At 54.1% G+C, this 9,641-nt stretch overlaps 1 long non-coding RNA gene across 1 annotated transcript; it reads left to right on the forward strand.

The window, feature by feature from the left end:
- The first annotated feature begins 694 nt into the window (after positions 1-694).
- Positions 695-1,798, forward strand: LOC118669330. Its single transcript, XR_004971960.1, has 3 exons — positions 695-1,082; positions 1,308-1,425; positions 1,684-1,798. It is a non-coding gene; the product is annotated as an uncharacterized LOC118669330 (long non-coding RNA).
- Positions 1,799-9,641: the final 7,843 nt, after the last annotated feature.

Here is a 9,641-nt window from a genome sequence, read left to right on the forward strand (position 1 = left end):
CCGGGTGGCTGTTTACATCGGGTGCTTTTCCTGTCACTTGCTAAGCCACTGCGGGAAGATGAAGAATTCGAGTGCGGTGGTGCCTGAGTAATTTGGCCAGACGCCAGGCCAGTGGCCAGTGGTCTGCAGGCAGAGCTGGTCTGGAATTCTGCCTTTATTTGGGAACCAGGGAAGGAAGGAAGTGAGCACAGAAGGCCCGTGGAAGCTGAGAAGGTCCTTCGTGATGAAAAACTCAAACGCATTTTTCAGTGGAATTGGGCTGGCGAAGGGCGTCCTGCCTCGCTGAGTCCCGGGGTCCTGAGTCCCACGGGGTCCTGGTCCGGCGGCCACTCGCGCAGACGTCCCGTGTGCTGAGAGGAGGCTCGGGGGCCGGGCTTGTCTGACCAGCGTTCCCTAAACATGGGCATATAAGGGAGCCAGACGCGGCGCCGTCCCCCACCGGCTCCCCCTCGACGGCGGTTTACACTGGCCCCGTCACGGGAGTAAACAGGTCCTCACGCTGTCCTGTCACTGGTGCTCCGTGTTTAAAAGGGGGGACGCTTTCATCTGAGAATCAGTGTTTTACTTCTGCTCCTTTAAACAGGCTCTGTTTTTGGCCGAGAGCAGACTTGCAGGCATCTGGTGGTTGTTCCATTCAGAAATCAATGCAAAAATTAGGGTTTTCCCCTCAAATCATCATTATTACAGCCATGACTTATGCATAAGCGTTGGCCCACGGACCGAAGGGCCTCGGGTTCAATTCCAGGTCAAGGGCATGTACCTGAGTCGGGCGCGTGCAGGAGACAACCAATCGCTGTGTCTCTCACATCAAAGTTTCTCTCCCCTCCTCCCTCCTTCCACTCTCTCTAGAAATCAGTGGAAAAAATATCCTCGGGTGAGGATTAAAATAAATCAACTGGAAGGTTTACCCTTTGTTTTTTAAGCCGATAAACGGCCACAGGAGGCCTGGGTCCTGGGTGAGAAGCAGGACGACAGAACCTTTGCCCCCACTCAGTTCAGGTGGCGACTACGATGCTGCTGCTCCGACTCCCACGTCCACACGCAGCTTCAGCTCCCACTCGACACGGAGGCACGGCCGCCACGTGAGGCGCCACGGAGGGCGGGCGGCGTGGGCACCTGGGCGGGAGCCCCGCACGGAACACGGAGGTCCCTGCCTGCCTCCCTCCCTCCATCCCTCCCTCCCTCTCACCGCACCATCCGGTAGGTGGGGGCGGCCCAGGGTCAGGAGGGGGTCAGCACTCACAGGCCAGCCCCCACACCCAGCCGCCTGCGGGCTGACGGCAGCTCTGATTTCTATTCCATCTCAGTCAAGGTGTCAGTTAGCCCGAAGCCTCCATCTCCTGGCTGCGTGGGTGGGCAGCTCTGACTCTAGGACAGAAAGCAATTCCGTTGAAAAGTGAAAAATGCCCCGTACTTGGGTGAACGGTGAGTCACCACACTACCCCGCTGGGCACATGAATGGGCCCAGATCTTCCTCCTCATCTCCTTCTCATTTCACATCTGAGGGCACAGAGGCCAACGGGGCCAGTCTCTCACCTGGGCAGCGGGGAGCAAAGGCCTCTGGGTGTGGCGACCTGCTGCTCCCTCGCCGCCGGGCCCCCCCTGCAGGACGCTGACCTGACCCGGCTCACTGCACTGCTTCCCTGTTCACTGCTCAGGAATTAACTTTTCTTTCCGTTTCAGCCAGATGGACCGAGACGGTGGGTTGGGAAGATCCGGGATTTTCTCAGCCGGCCTCGGTTCTGTTTCCCACGAAGCCCTCAGACCGGGTGGGCGGGAGACGCCACTGCCGGCACCGGCCACCCCCTCGCAGCCAGGGTCGGAACTCTGCGGGGACCATCAGGAGCACGGGCCCAGCTTCGATGTCTCGCATTTATTCAGCATTGATGAGCCCGCTGTCTGGTCCCAGGACAAACATAAAAACGGGGGCATATAGCGTCCTTGTGCTGGACGTCTCAATCGAGGGGACACTTCCCGGGAATATCAGCTGCTATGTTGGCTAATTGGGCCCTTTTAAATAGTCGAGCTGGATAACAGTGATGACTCGACTGAAGAAGCTCTTTATGTCAGGATGTAAATGCCACCTGTGCACGTGGTTTGTTTGATTTGAAAAGAACTAGAAGCTTTTACCTTCCAATTCCCCGCCTTCAGAATGCGTCCAGGCTTTGAGTCAGTCACTCACAAACCTTTATGAGTGTCCACCACGTCTCCAATACCCAGCTAAACGTGGGTCCTTTAAGGAAAACAAAGCGTATGTTCTTGCGAGAAGCACTGGCGGGCTCTTCCGACTTCGCGCTTCATCGCAGGCTCCCATCCCACCACCAGGTGCCACTCCCGCGGGTGGACCAGAAGGCGGGGGGGTCCCGTGGATGAGCCGGAACGTGTGTGAACCGCCCACTGCAGACGAGTGTTCCCCGAGGTAGAAGCGGAGCCTCCGCCTTCCCAGGTGACGGTCGTCCTTTGGCTACTTGGTCCAGAGGCTTATACTAAAGTTCACTTTTGAAGATGTTGGATGACCTCGATCTTATGTGCAGAAATGATTCTTTTCTTTGTTTCTCCTTCCTCATTGCAAACATGTTCTTTTCCCAGAGCCCAAGGGGCAAATCGAGTCAGGGGGAAACAAACGCACTTGGAAAAGGGCTAAACTGCAAACCTCGGCGTCAGGCACAGCCCCCAGGACAGCGTACGAGGGGCTGCATGGTGGGCGAAGGGGCTGAGGGACTCGGCCGGGACGGAGGGGAGCCAGGGGCCACCGCTGGCCGGGCAGCAGCGTGGGTGGGCTGCGGACGGAGCCTCATGTGCTTTCAATTTGGGGAACAGAAATGCCCGCGAAGGCCGTAAATACACGTGGCCTTGACCCCTGGCGCAGCGTAGCAGTCTCTGGACACCCTTCATGGAAACAGTTTGTTTAAGAGATTTCGAGGGAGGAACGGGTTGACCTGGTTCCCAACCAGCGAATATCAGCCTGCAGGGGGGTCCCCGGCCTGGTGAGAAGGAGGGGCGTGGGGTCCCGTCCCCTCCTGGGCCTCCGCCAGCACTTTTTCAACTTCTGTGTTTACTGGACTCACTTAGGTGGAGGGTTGTTAGTGGGGGTTTTTGTTGTTTAATGTGTTTTTTAAAATATGTTTTTTATTGCCCTGACTGGTTTGGCTCAGTGGATAGAGCGTCGACCTGCGGACGGAAGGGTCCCAGGTTCAATTCCAGTCAAGGGCAGGTACCTCGGTTGCAGGCATATCCCCAGTAGGGAGTGTGCAGGAGGGAGCTGATCGATGTTTCTCTCTCATCGATGTTTCTAACTCTCTATCCCTCTCCTTCCTCTCTGTAAAATATCAATAAAATACATATTTTTTAAAAATATGTTTTTATTGATTTTTAGAGAGAGAGGAAGGGGAGAGAGAGAAACATCAATGATAAGAGAGAATCATGGATCAGCTGCCTCCTGCATGCCCCCCACTGGGTATTGAGCCCACAACCCCGGCCTGTGCCCTGACCGGTACAGGGGACGATGCTCTAACCATTGAGCGCCCCGGGCAGACTCACAGGATTAGGTTTCGATTCTGCCCCCTTCAAGTCCAGGACCAGATCTCTGCCTCTGGAAGGGCTGTGGCCCCTGAGACAAATGCAAACCACCTTCCGGGGCTCAGAAGGGACAGCAAGCTGATCTCTAGATAAGCAAGAGGTTTTCAATCGAAACCCTAGGCGGAGTAAGCAAGTTGTGCATAAAAGATTCGAGGGAGGGAGAGAGAGAGAGAGAGAGAGAGAGAGAGAGAGAGAGAGAGAGACTACCTCTGTCTCCATTTATGTGAAACGTGTAAAACACTCCCAGGGACTCCTCAAACAAAGTGTTCCTATATGAACACAAATGTGTATGTCTCCATGTTGTTGGTATTATTTAACAAATACAAAAAGAAATACTAAAAATAAATAAAAATAAAATGACAAAAGAAATACTACGTCCTCACGGAGCCTTGGGGACCGAGCACCCACATCGACGCAGGTGACCTCATAGTGAAGCGCCTGTTGAATGAATTTATCCTGATAATTCACCCCAGACCTCACCTGATGGCCTGTGACCCGTCTCAGGAAGACAGCTGTGCAGGGCCAGGGCATTTCTCGTGAACGACACTAAGAAATAAACTAACAAAAAAGCACCAAATGTATCTCAGATTGATTTATTGACCCCCAGTGGGCACTGAGGTCTCCCTACAACCTCTGCTGTGGGCTCACTCACTCCACTCACTCCAGGCGGACAACCCCGGAGCCTGGGCCTGCGTGTGCCCCTGGCCAGGCGCCTCCACGCAGACGCGCTCTCCCTTCCCCGTTCCCGCCGGGTGGAGGCCCCTCCGGGGACTCTGGCTCCAGCTCCCCAAGAACACCGTCATCGCTCAACTCCCCAGGCCTGTTCTCTTTATAGAAGAAGTGTGTGTTTCCATCCAGTGCACAAGTTACTTAAAGGAGTGAACACTGACCAGGATGAGGCACAGTGAGTGGGAGGAGCCCCACCCAGAGCCTGCGTGTGGGCCTGGGCTCTGCTGCCTGGGAGCCTGAACACCGCGTCTGACAACACCGTCAGCAGCCGTCCCCACTCGGAAGAAGCACCCACACGCCGAGTGTGCGGACTGTGAGCCTGAGCAGAAGCCGCGTGGCAGCGGGAGCAGGTGCTCTGGGTGCGGCCCCTGAGGACCTAACCCCCGCGCTCGGACCCTGAGACTCAGGGAGCAAGTCCACGGCTCCATCACCAGCTCAGCAAGGGGGTCAGTTGTCGTTTTTATGAGGAATAACCTAGATGACCATATGCTGGCGAGAGGCAGGTGTCTCACCGATACATGAACGTGGCTGCAGGAGGGACCAGGAAGCCACATGGAGAATTCGTTTCTGCATAAATGACACTGCGGTCAGACAACCCCACTCGGCACGTGCCCGGCGTCCCAGAGCCCTGCTCTCTGCCTCCCCGCTGCACGCAGCTTCGTCTCATGGCTCAGTGTGCGTCTCCGCTGCAGGGAGAGCAGGGGTGTGTGTGGTGGGTCTCATTCAGGGAGGAGGCAAGGAACAGGCTTCGCAGCTGCCGAATCCCTCCTGCGACTGCCAGGCACTCCAGATGTGTCTGCTGCACGGGCTAAATATAGACCGCCCCCAGCCCTTCCCCGCTCTGTGGCCCGGCAGGGGGAGGCCCCATCACCAGGGGGGCGGGGGGTTGGGTGTGGAGAGAGAGAGAGAGAGAGAGAGAGAGAGAGAGAGAGAGGTGTTGGTTACCAGTCCCAGCCCCGGCCCCCAGAAGTCACCCCAGGCTAATTGGTCTCCACCAAGATCAAATCCTTGAGGCCTGGGAGGGCAGTGGCGGGGGGGGCTGGGACCCCAATAGCCCCATGGTTTCACTGTAGTTCACCCATAACTGTAAATAACCATACCATTACGTTCCTGCTCATTCCTAGGACAATGAGTGTGCACATAGCGGTCTCAGCACAGCATCCTCCGCTGCACACTAGCACCCCACATTCCTCTTCCCAACCCCACAGAACCCTCGCCTACACGCTGCTTCCCTAAAACTGCAGGCTTCAGGTGTGAAGTCCTCCCAGAGGGCCGGCGTGTTTCCTCCGTGGGTGGAGAAGAAACAGAACCCGCACCAAGTTGCACTGGGACTCTGAGTCGTGCAGGGCAGACCGAGACCCTGCAGACCTGGCCCAGGGCGCAGGGAGGTTCCCCCAAGGACACACCACCGAGAACACGCTACTGAGAACCAGGAAAACAAGCCCTCAGTCTGAGGCAGCTCATGACCATGAGGCGATGCCCAATGAGTGACGGAGGTGCTGGGCCTAACGAGCTTGAGGCACTGACCTGACTCCCTGCATGTGCACGTGTGTGTGCTATTTACTCATGTGTGTACACCTACTTTACATGCATGCTTTTAACAATAATTATAAGCAGCCACAAAAGCAAAAAGAAAACATGAAAATATTCACCGCACAGTATCCTGAGATGTTAACAGTGTAAACTGACTCACACTCGTGCATTCTCTGCGTGACTGACCACACAGGTGTCAGCAGGAAAGGGCTGTCAGGTTGAGAGGGGAATTGTTCAAGATGGGAGATGTTTCAGGAAACAAGGTTCCACTGTAATTGACCTCCTGCAGAAAAAAATCCAGAAAATATATGGAATGTAGATATATTGGTGTTGTTCCTTGGCATACATGGGTGATCTAACTGCACCTAGACGGGAGATGGGCTTTTTAAGCCAACAGGGGTGCCCTTTAGACAGGATGTGGGGCACAGACATTGCATTCAGCGTCCTGGTGGCCGTCAGAGCAGCCTTGAAGGACAGAGAAGGGTCACCGCACCAAAGGCATTTTCTCAGGTGGATTTTATAACTAAACCAGTTCCAAGGAGGAGCGCAAAGTCCACGCTCCCCGCAAGCCTTTCCTGAGTTTGGCTGCGGCCCAAGCAAACGGAGACACCGAAAAGCCCAGGCCGCGGAGGACCCCAGGCCTTGCCGTGTGAAGGTGCATGGGGAGCGTAGGGCGGGGAACCCAACAGCTTAGAGCCGGTGCTGGCTGTGCGTCTGCGGGAAGACCTGGGTGGGCTGTGTCTCCTTGATCCAGAAGAGACCACGGGCCACAACGCGCAGCTCGTGACTTCTAGGGGGTCCGCTTACACCGGGAGACGGGTCCAGTACTGCCTTCCCCAATGCTTTGTACAGATTCTAGCACATTCCTAGCATACTAGTAACGTATTAATAGTGAAAATATGTAACTGATACAAGTCAAACATTAAACAATATTTCTGTATAGCGATAATGTATTCCTTTATGAAAGGTAACTGTTCTCTCTACTAAGAGTTTACGTGCATCGTTAAGGAACAGAATAGTTGAACAAATATAATGAATCAAACATGTAGTGAATATGCATCTATTTTAGAATCTTTGAGGGTAGTTAATATTCATCTCAAATAAAATAGATAACTTTATGGAAAAGAGAAAGTGATTTGTAGTTAAAACATTAGAGCTTTGTACAGTTTATAAATTGGGGGGAAAAAACCCTTTCTCTTCTCACAACATAGATCTATAGTAGATTAAACACAACTTTTCCCTCTCTGGTTAGTTTTCCTTCTTTGACCCTATATAGTTTTCTCAAAAGGAAGCAAAGCTGAGTCAAATCTAGCAAAATAAATGATTAGGGTTTTTTGCCAATAATGTTAAAATATAATCTGTTGCTTAATTTTCTCTCATCTTTTTTGGAGCCTTCATAGTAGAAAGTTGTTCACTTACTAAAGAAGGGAATGAAATGATTTAATATAAATATATGAATCTCTTGTTGCCTGAAAATAGATGGTGAGATTCATAGTGATGACTGCAAGTAACTCACTTGCTCCAGCTCTTTGTAGGAACATTGCATTTTGTTGTTTTGGTAACAATCACGGAATTATGTAGCTTCAGACTTCACAGACCGTCCAGTCCAAGCACAAAAAGAAATGGAGAGCACGTGATTGGGAAAATACATCACGTTTTCGTCTCAACCAGTCTGCGTGCAGTTTGCTTTGCCTTAACCAGCACAGACGATTGATTTAGCCAATCAGATTTGGGAACAATACACATCTTTCTGCTGACTGGAGGGCTCCCAGGAGTCATCCCGACGGTAGAGATTATTAATCAGTGCACTCCTGCATTCAGTTGAAAAGTCTAAAAAATGATTTCTACAAAATGAAGGGCATCCAGAGTCTTTTCAGCACAGAGCTTCGCAAAAAATGAATGAATTTACAGAGGAACTGTCTGATCCTGCTCTTAGATCTCATGAATCTAAACCCCAGCCAAGGGCCTGGCTTGCTGCTGACGCTCATGCACTTGAGCACCCAATGCGCCTGCGCAAGTGCGGGCCTTGCCGAGTGGCTGCGAGGAGCCCGGAGGACCCCTGTGTGGGCCCCTTACCAACTGCGAAGGAGCAGAGGGTGGTATGAATCACCAGCGAGGCGAGGTCGTTCTTACTGGGATATTTTAGAAAAAAACGTAGCTGTTGATGGTGTCGAATACTATTTCAAAGGAAATATTGCATGTAAATTTAAAATAATGAATTTTGGCTAATTTTTTTCATTGCAGCAATATTTCTTCCCCCAAAAAAGTTTTGCACGAAAATATTTTGCACTAGAAATTTGACTGGCTGGAGCCACTCGCCCCTCCTGCTGTCGGGCTACCCAGGGATGCTGAATGCGCGCCCCGGGGGGTGGGGGTGAGGGGTAGAGGAGATGATGGGGGTGAGGGGGTGATGGCGGTGGAGGGGGGCGGGGGCGGGGAGACTGGTCACTAGGCGGCGCTCTTGAAAGAGGCGCTTACAGGTCTTCTTACCCAAGGAGAGGCGCTGGGAAAAGGAAAAGCATTCATCGTAGCTGCCTAAGATCTGTTTGATATGAATTTTTACTTTTTCTTGAATACATCTTAACAGAAACGGTCACTTTTCAGTGCTATTGCTTGCAAAAGAAATGCTCCCGGAGAAATCAAACCATGTGCTTTCCGAGAGCAGAGTTTAACACTTACAGCAACGTGGGGGGTCAGCGGCCCCATTTCCATGTCTTCCATCCCTATCCGACTTGCCCACCCTCCCTCTGCCGAACTCTGACTTTCTAAAGACGCAGGCCTTCCGGGAGGAGATGGAGACAGACGCAGAGCCAGGGGAGGACGGGGCAGATGGAGGCCGAGGGGTCCTGGCCTGTCCTGTCCAGAGGGCCGTGCCCCCTCCCCTCCTTCCAGCACCTTCAAGCTCCCGCGCCGCGCCCGGTAATGGGAGGCTTTTAACCTGAGCCCCACGCCTTTGGGTGCTGTGCGCACACCTTCCCCATCGCAGCGCCGACTTGGAGGGCGTCCAGCTCCTGCCCAGAAAGCGCCAATGAAATGGGAAAGTGCACGATTGATTGATCATACATTTTACAAGAAAAAAACGGAAGGAGAGGCATTGTTGAACTCTCACCAGGAGTCCGCCTACATCTAACGAACAAAACTTTCGGAAGGCCGGGCTGTAGGGAAGCGCCGGGGGCTCCTGCGGGCGTGTCCCCGGGACCCGCGCAGGCACCCGCCTGGAGGGTCCGGTGCCGGGTACCAAGGGGCCGGCTGGTCCGCCGCGAGGCTCGGGGGCTGCGGTGGGAGTGGGTGCAGGCAACTACGCCCCGAGTTCCCTGCCCCGCCCCGCAGCCAGCCCCCTGCCCCCTGCCCACACCCCGGCTGCCCCTCCCTGGACCGATCCCTCCAAACCCGACAGACGCTAATTGACTTATTAAATGTCAGGCAGTCAGCTCCTTTTTAATCGCCGAGATCCACATTTAGACAAAAACAGATCCGAGTTCCTGGTAGAGGCGTTTCTTCTCATCACAGTGACAGGAACGGAGGTAAATAGATGGGGGGGTGAGTGGAGGGGGGAGGGGACGGGGAGCGGGGAGGACGGCGGGGGAGGGAGAGGAGATGGGAGGGGGGGGGAGGAGACGGACGCGGGCGCGGGAGCTGGGGGAGGAGGTGGGCGTGGGGTGTCTGACGAAGATCCGCGGGGTACGCGCACTCCAGCGGCTTCTAATTAAAGCGGCGCGGAGCCCTCGGGACCGGCCTGACGTCGGCGGCGCGGGGATAAGAAGCGCCGGGTCCGAGGCCGCTGGGCAGCGCCGAGAGGT

Source organism: Myotis myotis, unplaced genomic scaffold (assembly GCF_014108235.1).
Source record: "Myotis myotis isolate mMyoMyo1 unplaced genomic scaffold, mMyoMyo1.p scaffold_m19_p_14, whole genome shotgun sequence".
NCBI lineage: Eukaryota > Metazoa > Chordata > Mammalia > Chiroptera > Vespertilionidae > Myotis > Myotis myotis.